Here is a 13950-nt window from a genome sequence, read left to right as displayed (position 1 = left end):
TATATATATATATATATATATATATATATATGGGCTGTGAGTAGCATTAATTTTTTAAGCTACTTCTAACATTCCACGTTGTTTTCAAGTCGAGCCTTTAGATTTGGTTGTTAGTAATCAATTCACCATTGCCCAAGGCCTGCAAAATTAAATTCCAATGTTTACATCATAGCACGAAATTCGTTGGGTATCAAAACACAACAAACATTGTGTAATTTTACCTCTTCTCATATCTAATTCTCTGTAATTTTCTCCATTGATTCTATACATTCATTTATTTTATTTATTTTTAGATTCAACAATATAAAGAAGTCAAAACAAGAATCCGACCACTCGCGACCATGGATATTTAAATTGCTAATATATCTTTGGCAATTTGGGAGATGTAATTATACTTTAATAAAAAAATTATAACTAAAAAATTATAATTTAATACAATTATTTTTTTAATTAAAAACTAAAAAAAAGGTTCAAGTCGGATTGATTTTGTGCCGTTTTTGAAAAATAAAATCTAAATCAAGCCATTTCAAAAGTGTTTGATTTGGTTTGAGATAAAAAAAATTATGGGTGCACGTGGACTCGAACCAACTGTTTCGAACCAGTGAATTTGATTCAGTTTGCTATTTCTCAATATTTTGTGCAGCCCTACACTGATGAAAGTTGCATAAAGTACCGTTTAATATGGATATATGTTGATGCCGTGTATTGTTGAAGCTCTAAGACTAGACAGTGTGCAGAAACATGGTTAATGTACTGTTTTTGTTTAATATACGATCTTTTACCATTACGATTATCATTTTTTATTTGCACCCTGTGTCTAAGTTTATTAGTTATAATTTATTGGAATTAATGATTTGAAAAAGAGGGCTAGGTCTGGCAAAATAGGTAAGTTTTTTTTGAAAGAATCAAACTTCGATAAGGATCTATTATTTTGTACTATTTTAATCAGTATAATTGGAGCATAAATCTATACTTTTGAAATATAACATCAATTTTTTGACTAGGCTAATGACGTTCTTAATAATAACTTTGGTTAACTCTGCATTCTGGTATATTGTATAGAACAACATTCAATACTTTTGTTCATCGAAATTATGGAAAACATGATTATAGGTGTTGGTATGTATAGTTAAGTTCTTTAATTAGCAGATATTTGTTTGTAATCAAATAAATAAAAACTTTTAAAAAATGAAACTGATATTTGTGACTTGCACTAAATGAAAACCCATAAAAAAAAATCATCCTTTTTTACGGCATGAGAGTGCACATAGTAAGAAAGTTAAATATCATCTTTTATGATGTGTATTTAGAAGTGAGTATTTACGACACGCCAGTTCACGTCGTAAAAAGTGAATTATCGGTTGCATTCCATTTTTTTACAGCATGCATTAGATGCGGTAAAAATATTTGTGTATTTACAACGTGGCTTGATACAGCGTTTACATGCATGCCGTAAAAAACTTCTTACGACATGCATTGTAAAAGGCAAACTTTGTTGTAGTGACCAGTTGAAGTGTATCAACTTATAGATGTATACTCTATACGTATTTTATATTATTTACATGACTCAATTTTTGTTTTCGAGCGAAATTCTACTACTGTTTACATATATTAGGACAAAAACCGGCATTTGGGAGAAATGGAAGTCGATGACATAATTTGGAGATGTTTTGGAGTGAATTTTAAGCAATCAAGGAATGATCGAATGAGCCATGCCCTAGCAATCACAAGAAATAATATGAAGACAAAAGGGGGTCCTCAGTGGTTCTGCGACTTCTGCCGCTCGAGCAGCTAAAGGAGCAATAGTAGAGGACAAAGGTTTTCTCTAGTTGGTCTGTTCACTTAGGTCTTTCTTCTAACAAGCTCTTGACAATGTATATTAACTATTTTGATTCCGTAATTTATAAGTGTTTGTGTCCCGTAATGTTGGAAAATATTGGTTGTGTCCCATTTAACGCCAGAATTTTAATTGATTTTCTATTTCTGAGGAGGATTTTCAGGGTATCATTTAATTAGTTTCGAGAGTACTTCCTTCACTAGCTACCTTCCATTTCTTTTGGTGAATAGCAAGAATGTTGTAGTTAGAACTGTCAGTGATGATCAATCAGCAGAGCAAAGCCCTGAGTAGAGGATTGTCTATGACAGGAACCGAGTTAAAAATACAAAAATCACATGAAAGTTTCACGGTTACAAAAACTAAATTATATAATTTTGTACATCAGACTCGAAGACTAAAACCACAGCATATGACATCTAGCTTGATGAGTAGTGTGATTATCCAGAGGATAAGAGCCTTCTATTTTTTATTTTTATTTTTCTTTTGGCCTTCTATAATTGCGATTCCTCCATATTTTTTGGCAGCCTGCTTGAAGTCGATAGCAGCTGGGTTTTGCATATAATATTCATTCTGTTGACATTCTTGGCGAGTAGCCGCATCTCTGGTTTGGGGGAAGACCTTCTCTATGATTTTAAATCCTTCTTGGCCAATCTTCAAAAGATTTTCCCGACGTGCCATGTCAAATTTTAACTGATCACAAAGAATAGAAATTTGGTACTGGTTTTGATGTTGTTTGTGATGAGAATATTGCCAAATGATGGCCTTTATATAGAATTGGAAGGTATAACTCTTTAGCCCGGTAATGTTCACTATAAGTCAAATTTCCCAATTCAAGTTAGGATCCAGAACCATGAAAAAAGATCTTAAAAAATTATTCTGACTATTGCATAAGAAGCTTCCTTGAGACTATGTTTGGCTGAGCACTTAATTTTTAACAACTTTTGGTTTCAAAACATATTTGGATAAGTTAAGTTTCTCTTAGGGCCTATTTGATAGAGGAACTTTTTCATGAAAAATTTTCCACCTTTTTGGGTGTTTGATTGCACAAAATTTCCCGGCTATTCATTTTCCACCCCAAACCCCCACGTGGCCAATTTTTCTTGATTTTGTGGAATCCCATTTCTCATGGTTTTGGTGGGAATTCACTTTTCCAAGTTTTTTTTTTCTTTTTTTACCGTGGAAACAAATTCTATCCACAATTGTAAAAAAATCTATCCATTTAATTGACAACTTCCATGGAAAAAAATGCCAAGTCGAATAATAAATGACCCAAAATTTCAACATTTTTAGGTAGAAAATTATATCAATCAAACACATTTAATTGACAATTTCCATTAAAATAAGTTTTAGATAATTCAATTTCCTGAAATTCATTTTTAATCCACCCAAATTTAATTTTTGCAATCAAACGGACTGTTAATATTCAGTTTTGAAAATTATGATTCTTACCTTGCTCCTAAATAATAAAAATCTTACTTCTTTTTTGTTTCATATCTATACTTTTGAATATAAAAGCGGACAATGTCATAAATGAAAAAAAGAGATTGTTAATCTATGCATTGATATGGCATTTCTTCCTGTGACCGCCTTTTCTGTCAAATAGATTTGGTTGCTGACAGATTAAGATAATTACTTGGAAAACACGCATCAGCTAAAATATATGGAACATTAACACTTTTATATAGCGAAATCTTAATCACTACAGAATCTTGGCAATAAATTAATGCTAGGAGACTTCTAAAGTCGAAGTTAGGAACTAATATCCTAATAATCCTTAAGCTAATCATAGCTTTAGCAATTATATAGCCAATGATTCAGATTCCAGACGGATGACCAGTGAAAACATATCTGGGGAAGGAAAAAGATTGAGATTGAAAGAAATATCTGTTAGGAAGATCATATATTGACTTGATTCCCTTATAGCAGACTTTAAAGGGTAACACTTGGATGCAAAGATGCAAAGAACGTACCTAACCATTTTTTATTAAAGCAACAGACTTTAAAGGGTAACACTTGGACAAAGAAGCAATACATTTGGCAAAGCTTGAAAATAAGCAAAAGTTAACTTTATGTATGTCTTTTAGTTTCTAAACACTTTCCAACAAGTTCCTATTACCTTAGGGCCTGTTTGATTTGGCCTATTTTCCAACTTTTGGCATGTTTGATGACAATAATTTTCTTGGCAATCTGTGGTTTTTTGGAAAACCAATTCCCAGGTTTTGAGCCCTTTTTTTTTTTTGCAATTGGAAAAAATCATATCTCCAATTGTAACAAATTTTGTCATTTTAATTGGCAATTTTCATAAAAAAAAAAAAAAAAAAAGTCAAACGAACACCAAACGATAGAAAATTTCAACATTTTTCAAGTGAAAAATTATACAAATCAAACACATTAATTGACAATTCCCAGGAAAACAAGTTCTATGCAATTCAATTTCCTAAAATTCAATTTCTTACCACCCAAATTTTATTCTTGCAATCAAACGGACCCTTAGTGTCAAAATAATTCACTTTTCTAAATTTTGATCAATAAAATAGCTATTTATTTCTAAACTTTTTCAGAGCCCATTTGGTTTGGATTAAGTTCCGTTTGAATCTCATTACATTAAATTAAATTAAATTTCATTTTATTTTTCTCTCTCCTATTTTTAATTACACAATCTTTCATAAAACAATATTACACGCAAATTGAAAGTTTTTCATTGTTTTTCAACCACTCATTTTTCAAAAAAAAAAAAAAAAAACATTCCATCCATTTTCATTTCCAAAAAATAAGGGCCAAACAAAGGCTAAAATCTGATTTTAATATAAATCAAACTCTAACAATCAAGCTCCCGTTTGGCCCCCATTCTCTTTCAATTTTTTTCTCTCTTTTATTTTTAACCTCACAATCTTCCATAAAATAATATTACACATAAATCAAAAACAAATTTATTCTTTTTCAACCACACATTCTTAATAAAAAAAAAAAAAAAAAAACTATTCCAACCATCAAAATTGACAAAAAAAATGGGGGCCAAACGAAGGCTTAATCACATCTTTCATAGGTCCCGCAACTTTTTAACCACACATTTCAAAAACTTCTATCACAATCTACTAAAAAATCTAATTTTAATCCCCATCAAACACCTTCTTACTCATAATTAAACATTTTTAGTTTAGCCAAACATCACTGCATAATACAGCTATAGTTTACGCTAACCGTGTCACTTTAAATATGAAATATATTTGGGGAAAAGAATAAAAATTTAGGCACAACAAGGTTTTTACATGATTAAAGTAACTAACTTGGAGTTATTTTTAAAATTCTAGACATTGTTGATGTACTAATTGAATGAATATATTGTACTCACACAATTAGGTAAATGGATTTAAATGACATCAATTTGGAGTTGGCCAGTTATGTACTTATCGAAATAAATAGATTCTACTTAATTGTATAATTAGCGCATAAGTGATTTGAAAAATAAACATATTTTTGCTTGACCAGAAGCCAATATTTTAGATTTATTCGTCCACATTATAATCCCTAATGCTCTATTTGACATGAATACATCGTTCTTGCAGTTATAAAGCAATATGTAAAGAGGTGTTTTACTGTTAAACCAAATAAGCTAGCACAGGATTTTTTCCTGCAGTACAGAAATGGAAAACTGGGAAATCTTAATTATCAAAAATTAATTAGGGAAACATGATTATATGTACTTTTAAAAAATGAAATTGATATTTATGAGTTGCACTAAATGAAAACCCATAAACAATCATCTTTTTTTACGGTATGAGAGTGCACGAGGTAAACAAGTTAAATATAATCTTTTATGGTGTGTATTTAGAAGTGAGTATTTACGACACGTCAGTGCACGCCGTAAAAAGTGAATTAACGGTTGCATTCCATTTTTTTGTGACATGTTGGATGCGGTAAAAATATTTGAGTGTTTACAACGTGGCTTTATATGGCGCTTACATGCATGCCGAAAAGAACTTCTTACGACATGCATTGTAAAAAGCAAACTCTGTTGTAGTGACTGGTTGAAGTGTATCAACTGATAGATGTAAATTCTATACGTATTTTATATGATTTACATGACTCAATTTTTGTTTTGAGTTGAACTCTACTCCTGTTTACATATAATAGGACAAACCCCGGCATTTGGAGTGAATTTTAATCAATCAAGGATTGACCAAATGAGCCAAGCCCTAACAATCACAAGAAACAAGATGAAGAAAGAAGGGTTGTCCCCCCATCAGTGGTTCTGCGGCTTCTGCCGCTCGAGCAGCTAAAGGAGTAATAGTTGAGGGCAAAGGTTCTCTCATGTTGGTTTGTTCACTTAGGTCTTTTCTTCTAGCAAGCTCTTGACAATGTATGTTAACTATTTTGAATCCTTAATTTAAAAGTGTTTGTGTCCCGTAATGTTAGAAAATATTGGTTGTGTCCCATTTAACTCCAAAATTTTAATTGATTTTCTATTTCTGAGGAGGATTTTCAGGGTATCATTTAACTAGTTTCAAGAGTACTTCCTTCAATATCTCCCGTCCATTTCTTTTGGTGAATAGCAAGAATGTTGTCCGTTATTGTAGTTAGAACTGTCAGTGATGACCAATCAGCAGAGTAAAGCCCTGAGTAGAGGATTTTCTAGGACAGGAACCGCGTTATAAATACAAAAATCACACGAAAGTTTCACGGTTACAAAAGCTAAATTAAGTGTCTTTTATATAGTTTTGTACATCAGACTCGAAGACTAGAAGCACAGCATATGATATCTAGCTTAATGAGTAGTGTGATTGTCCAGAGGATAAGAAACTGTTTATTTAATAAGCGTTAATACATACGAGGTACTTTCTTATGACCTTCTATAATTGCAATTCCTCCATACTTTTTGGCAGCCTGCTTGAAGTCGATAGCAGCTGGCTTGCTTGGGAAAACCAGATTTCTAACCTTTGATGGTTTTTGCATATAGTATTCATTCTGTTGGCATTCTTGGCGAGGAGTCGGATCCCTGGTTTGGGGGAAGAACTTCTCTATGATTATAAATCCTTCTTGGCCAACCTTCAAAAGATTTTCCTGACGCGCCATGTAAAATTTTAACTGATCACAAAGAATGGAAATTTGGTACTGGTTTTTATGTTGTTTGTGATGACAATATTGCCAAATGATGGTCTTTATATAGAATTGGAAGGTATAACTTTTTAGTCCGGTAATGTTCACTGGAAGTCAAATTTCCGAATTAAAGTTAGGATTAAGAACCATGAAAAAAGATCTTGAAAAATTACTCTGACAATTGCATGAGAAGCTTCCTTGAGATTATGTTTGGCTAAGCACTTAATTTTAAATAACTTTTTGTTTCAAAACATGTTTGGATAAGTTAAGTTTCTCTTAGGGTCTGTTTGATAGAGGAACTTTTCCATGGAAAATTTTCCAGCTTTTTGGGTGTTTGATTGCACAAATTTTCTCGGCAAATCATTTTCCACCCCCACTCCCCACGTGACCGGGATTCCCTGATTTTGTAGAATTCCATTTCTCATTGTTTTGGTGGGAATTCACTCCCCCCCCCTTCCAATGGAAACAAATTCTATCCACAATTGTAAAAAATCTATCCATTTAATTGACAATTTTCATGAAAAATAAAGTCAAACGAACACCAAAAGATTTAAAATTTCAACGTTTTCAAATGAAAAATTATATCAATCAAACACATTTAATTGACAATTCCCAGTAAAATAAGTTCTAGGCAATTCAATTCCCTAAAATTTGTTTTCTTTCGACCCAAATTTCATTCTTACAATCAAACGAATCCTTAATTCTGATTAAAAAAGTTAACTTAATTTTGGAAATTATGATTCTTGCCTTGCTCCTAAATAATAAAAATCTTACTTATTTTTTGTTTCACATCTATACTTTTGGATATAAAAGAGGACAAGATCGTATATGAAAAAAGAGATTGTTAATCTATCCATTGGTATGGCATTTTTTCTTGTGACCGCCTTTTCTACCAAATAGATTTGGTTCCGGACATATTAAGATAATTACTTGGAAAACACGCATCAGCTAAAATATAAGGAATATTAACACTTTTAATATAGCGAAATCTTAATCACTACAGAATCTTGGCTATAAATTAATGCTAGGAGAGTTCTAAATTCGAAGTTAGGAACTAATATCCTAATAATCCTTAAGCTAATCATAGCTTTAGCAATTATATAGCCAATGATTCAGATTCCAGACGGATGGCCAGTGAAAACATATCTGGGGAAGGAAAAAGATAGAGATTGAAAGAAATATCTGTTAGGAAGATCATATATTGACTTGATTCCCTATAGTGCAGAAGATGCAAAGAACGTACCTAACCATTTTTTATTAAAGTAACAGACTTTAAAGGGTAACACTCGGACAAAGAAGCAATACATTTGGCAAAGCTTGAAAATAAGCAAAAGTTAACTTTATGTATGTCTTTTTGTTTCTAAACACTTTCGAACAAGTCACTATTACCTTAGGGCCTGTTTGATGGCAATAATTTTCTTGGCAATTTGTGGTTTTGTGGAAAACTAATTCCCAGATTTTCGAGCCTTTTTTTTTTTTTTTTTGGGCAACTGGAACAAATTATATCTCCAATTGTAACAAATTTTGTCCTTTTAATTGATAATTTTCATAAAAAAAAAAAAAGCCAAACGAACACAAAACGATAGAAAACATTTTTCAAGTGAAAAATTATACAAATCAAACACATTAATTGATAAATTTCAAAAAAAACAAGTTCTATGCAATTCAATTTCCTGAAATTCAATTTCTTACCACTCAAATTTTATTCTTGTAATCAAACGAACCCTTAGTGTCAAAATAATTCACTTTTCTAAATTTTGATCAATAAAGTTGCTATTTATTTCTAAACCTTTTTTAGAGCCCCTTTGGTTTGGATTAAGCTCCGTTTGAATCTCATTACATTAAATTAAATTAAATTTCATTCTATTTTTCTTTCTCCTATTTTTAATTACACAATCTTTCATAAAATAATATTACATGTAAATCGAAAACTTTTCATTTTTTTCAACCACTCATTTTTCAAAAAAAAAAAAAAAAAACCATACCATTCCACACATTTTCATTTCCAAAAAATGAGGGCCAAACAAAGGCTAAAATCTGATTTTAATATAAATCAAAGTCGAACAAACAAGCTCCCGTTTAGCCCCCATTCTCTTTCAATTTTTTTTCTGTTTTATTTTTAGCCTCACAATCTTCCATAAAATAATATTACACATAAATAAATAAAAATTATTCTTTTTCAACCACACATTCTTTAAAAAAAAAAAAAAAAAAAAAACATTATTCCAACCATCAAAATTTTAAAAAAAAAATTGGGGGCCAAACGAAGGCTTAATCACATCTTTCATGGGTCCCGCAACTTTTCAACTACACATTTCAAAAACTTCTATCACAATCTACTAAAAAAATATCTAATTTTAACCCCTGTCAAACACCTTTTTACTTATAAGTTTAGCCAAACATCACTGCATTATACAGCTATGGTTTAGGCTAATCATTTCGCTTTAAATATGAAATATATTTGGAGAAAAGAATAAAAATTTAGGCACAGCAAGGTTTTTACTGATTAAAGTAACTAATTTGGAGTTTTTTTCAAATTCTAGCCAATGTTGATGTACTAATTAAATGAATATATTGTACTCACACCATTAGGTAAATGGATTTAAATGACATCAATTTGGAGTTAGCCAGTTATGTACTTATTGAAATAAATAGATTCTACTTAATTGTATAATTAGCGCATAAGTGATTTGAAAAATAAACATATTTTTGCTTGACTAAAAGCCAACATTTTAGATTTATTCGTCCACATTATAGTCCCTAATGCTCTATTTGATATGAATACATCGTTCTTGCAGCTGTAAAGCAATATGTAAAGAGGTCATTTACTGCTAAAGCAAATAAGCAAGCACAGGATATTTTCTTGCAGTACAGAAATGGAAACTGGGAAATCTTAATTATCAAAAATTAATTTGTTCAGATGATCATAATTTATTGTAACAGAAATAATTTTGCAGCTGATGATGCATGTTCAATTATAATGTTATTAAAAAAAAAAAGAAAAAAAAAATTCTGCTGTGGAATAATATCGAGAATAAAAATGAAAGACATCAGTGGTAGACTGGTAGAAATGGAAACAAGTGGCTCTTTTGAAAAAGTGAATATAGAGTAACCGACTATCTATATTCTTTTTTCATGAAAGTGACATATTATATTTTCGAACAAAATTGTCATCAATTATGACGTTGGAGTGCATGGTAATTTTGATGACATAAATTATAGAGAAAGAGATAGAGATGCATTATTGACTCAGATTTTGTTCTTCGTGTACAGATGAGTATAGAACGTGCTCTATATTGGTTGGATAATTTTGAAAATTATTCTCCCCATATGAGTTCCCATTGCCTGTAGAATTTTTGGACCATTAGAAAATGAAGGATGAAAGATTCCATTTCATCTTGATGAACAAAATTTCCTACTTTCGGTGTTGAATAAGTGGGAACAACACAAGGGATAAACTAGAGGATTCCATGTTAGGAATTAGACGATACTAATTGTGTCCGAATTAGTGGGACGCAAAATAATTTAAAATGAGAATAAATGGAGATAGCAAAAAATATGTGCAAGACTGCAAGTGTGACACAAGAATTTACGTAGTTTGACAATCGTGCCTACGTCCACAAACTCACTCCAATTTTTCACTATATTAACAAGAGAATAAGAGGATTACCAAAAATATACTCTCTGTATTTTATTTGTTCATGCATAAACAATCTCTCAATTTTCCTTCATATAACTCAATGTACAATGCTACTCACTCTCTGTCTTTCTTATTCACTCAATTTCATTCTATGCATTCCATTTATAGAAAATTGCAAGGAAACATAATATTTTTCCTTTTCGACAATTTGCTCCAATTACGTGCATATTCATTCAGTGAATTTAATGTCATACCCAATTATGTCTGAAATTTGAGAAAAGCCCATGCATGATGTTTGCATTCAACGCAAAGGAAAACCTTTTTGCCAAACTTTGAAATGCGTAAACCAACTTTGAGAAAAATATGAAGCCTGAATATTATTCTCCACTATTCATGAATAGTGGCCAACACTATTCAACAATCTCCTATTTGGAGATTAATGTGGATTCACCTTGAGACATTCGACATTCCTTGAGCGAGCAGTTACTTTTAGTGAAAATGGTGTGGATCATCTTTTTTACTCTTCATCTTAGAAGACTAACTAAAGTTGAGCCCAATTCCAATCTTTTTGTAGTTACTGCCTTGGTTAACATGTCGGCTGGCTTTTTGTTACCCTATATCTTTTTCAACTTTAACACTCCATCCTCCAAGAGTGATTTGATGAAGTGATAATAAAGTTCTATGTTCTTAGTTCTTCCCTCTGAGGGTAGGAAAATCAGGATCGCGATAGCGGAACAAAAGCTATGGAACTTGGGTGTGGATCTTTGGAATGGCTTTTTCTTATTCCATTGAGTTTCCTTTACTTGATCAAATAGTCCGAAATTCAGTTATTTCAACTACATTAAATGATCTTTCAAATTGGTCAAGGCTCTCTAGTTTATGGCCGCTTCTTTATGGTATATCATTTCTCATAGAAAGTGTGTATCTTCTATTTGGATTTGCTCTCTCGCCGTGATTCAATGAGAATGGATAAGGAACTTTCTTCACATGTTTGAAATCCAATTGTGTTAACAAACCTTGTAACCAAATTATCTCTTTGCTAGCTTCGATTACTGTCATGTACTCTGTTTCTGTAGTGTATAAAGCAACAATCTTTTGTTTTTGTGAAATCCAACTCATTGTAGTAGTACCAAGCGTGAATACATAACCATAGTACTTTTTCAATTATCAATCTCATGAACAAAATCCTTGTCTATAAAACCTTATAATGTTAACTCACATTTTTTAAAGCACAAACATTTATCGATCTCAATATCCACTTCACTGCTTCCTAATGTTATTTTCCTGGATTTGTTATGAATCTGCTCACAATTCCCATTACATGAGTAACATTTAGTCTTGTATAGATCATGGAATATATTAAACTCCCAATGGTTGATGCATATGGACTATTAGCCAAAAAGTTTCCTTCTTCTTTTGTCTTTGGAGACTGGTCGTAAAATAGACGAAAGTGATTAGCCAATCAAGTGCTAATTGCCTTTGCATTATTCATGTTGAACCTCTGCTAAACTTGACCAATGTACTTCACCTAAGATAGCTATAAAATACCCTTTTGCTTGTCCCTACAAATTCTCATCCCAAGAATTTATTTAGTTGGATCCAAGTCCTTCATTTCAAATTTTGTTGACAATTGCTTCTTTAATTTTTGTATTTCGTTCGTGTCTGGTCCCACCACTAACATGTCGTCAACATGAAAGCAGCAAAATAATGTAACCAGACTCCAGCCTATAAGAGTAGCAACAATAGTTAGCATTGCACTTGCCGTAGCCAATTCTTTGCATAAATTCGTTAAACTTCTTGTACCACTGTATCAGAGCTTGTTTCAAGTCATACAAAACTTTCTTCAATTTGCACACAAGATTCTCTTTTCCTTTGATTGAGAAACCTTCTGATTGCCGTATATATATCTCTTCTTCTAAATCACTATGGAGAAATACAATTTTCACATCTAATTGCTCAAAGTGCAATCCTTCTGCTACAACAATACTTAAGACTGATTGAATTGTTGCCGATTTACAACTAGCAAATAATCTTTGTGTAGTCAATTCCTTCTTTTTGTTGAAAACTTTTGACTACCAATCTTGCCTTATATTTCCTTAAACAATCACGTTCCTCTTTAACTTGATAGACCCATTTATTGTGTAGAGCCTTCTTTCCTGCACGCTACTCAATCAACTCCCACATTTGTTTAGAGATAAGAGTCTTTATCTCATCTTTCATTGCAAGATACCACTTAATCACATCTTCTCCCTAACATGCCTCATCATAGCATTCAAGTTCACTAGCACATGTGAGTAATAAATAATTTATGCACTTTTCTGTTTGGGATGTGTGATCAGGAAGATCTACTTAGTACAGGAATAAGAGTTGGAGACTTTAGTATATCAGTCTCCGATAGCTTTATCTGGCTAAGGACTCTCATATGTCTGCTATGACATACTACTAATTGGAGTATCTTCTAACTCAATATATGTTGGATTATTATGTATGTCACTGGACTGCACTGTATCTCTATCCTTGTACATCACCCTTTCATTGAATATGATATCCTGATTTCTAATGACCATTTTGTTTTTATCATCCCAAAAAGGGTACATGAACACATCTCCACCATATCTAATGAAGGTACACTTTAGTGATTTAGGGTCAAGCTTACCCCTAACTTGATCACTAATATGTACATATGCGACACAGTCAAAAACTTTCAAATGTGAAAGTTTTATTTCTCTTTTGCTCCATATTTCCCTTGATATTCTGTATTCCAAAGGTATTGATGGCTAACGGTTAATTAAGTACGCTAGTGTGTTGATAGCTTCAGGTTAAAATTGTTTAGGCAAACCTGAGTGTAACCGCATGCTTCTGACTCTCTCTGTCAACGTTCGATTCATTCGTTCCATCACTCCATTTTGTTGCAATGTTCCTGAAAATATCCTGTCCAATTTGATACCATTCTTGTAACAAAAATTTTTGAAACAGCGTGGTCGTATTCTCCGACATCATCTATCTCAATTTCTTTACTCGCAATCCTATTTCATTCTCCACTGTGGCTTTTCACTTCTTAAATATCTCGAACACTTTGGATTTATATCTCAAGAAATAGACCCGTACTTTTGATTGAGAGATCATCAAAGAAAGTCACAAAATAAGAATTTCCCCCAATAGATGGCACTGCAACTGGCCTTTAAACATTAGTGTGAACTAATTCTAGCTTCTTCTGCTTTGGAGTTCTGCCAAAATTTCAACTCACCCACTTCTACTTCTCTAAGATGCAACTCTCACACTGTCTACGTTAGTAGATTGAAGCCTCGGTAGTTTCCCTTTATGATGCATATACTTGAGTCTTTTCTAACTCATATGTCAGAGTCTTTGGTGCCAT

Source organism: Olea europaea, unplaced genomic scaffold (genome assembly GCF_002742605.1).
Source record: "Olea europaea var. sylvestris unplaced genomic scaffold, O_europaea_v1 scaffold980, whole genome shotgun sequence".
Lineage (NCBI taxonomy): Eukaryota > Viridiplantae > Streptophyta > Magnoliopsida > Lamiales > Oleaceae > Olea > Olea europaea.
Note: the sequence above shows the minus strand (reverse complement) of the source record.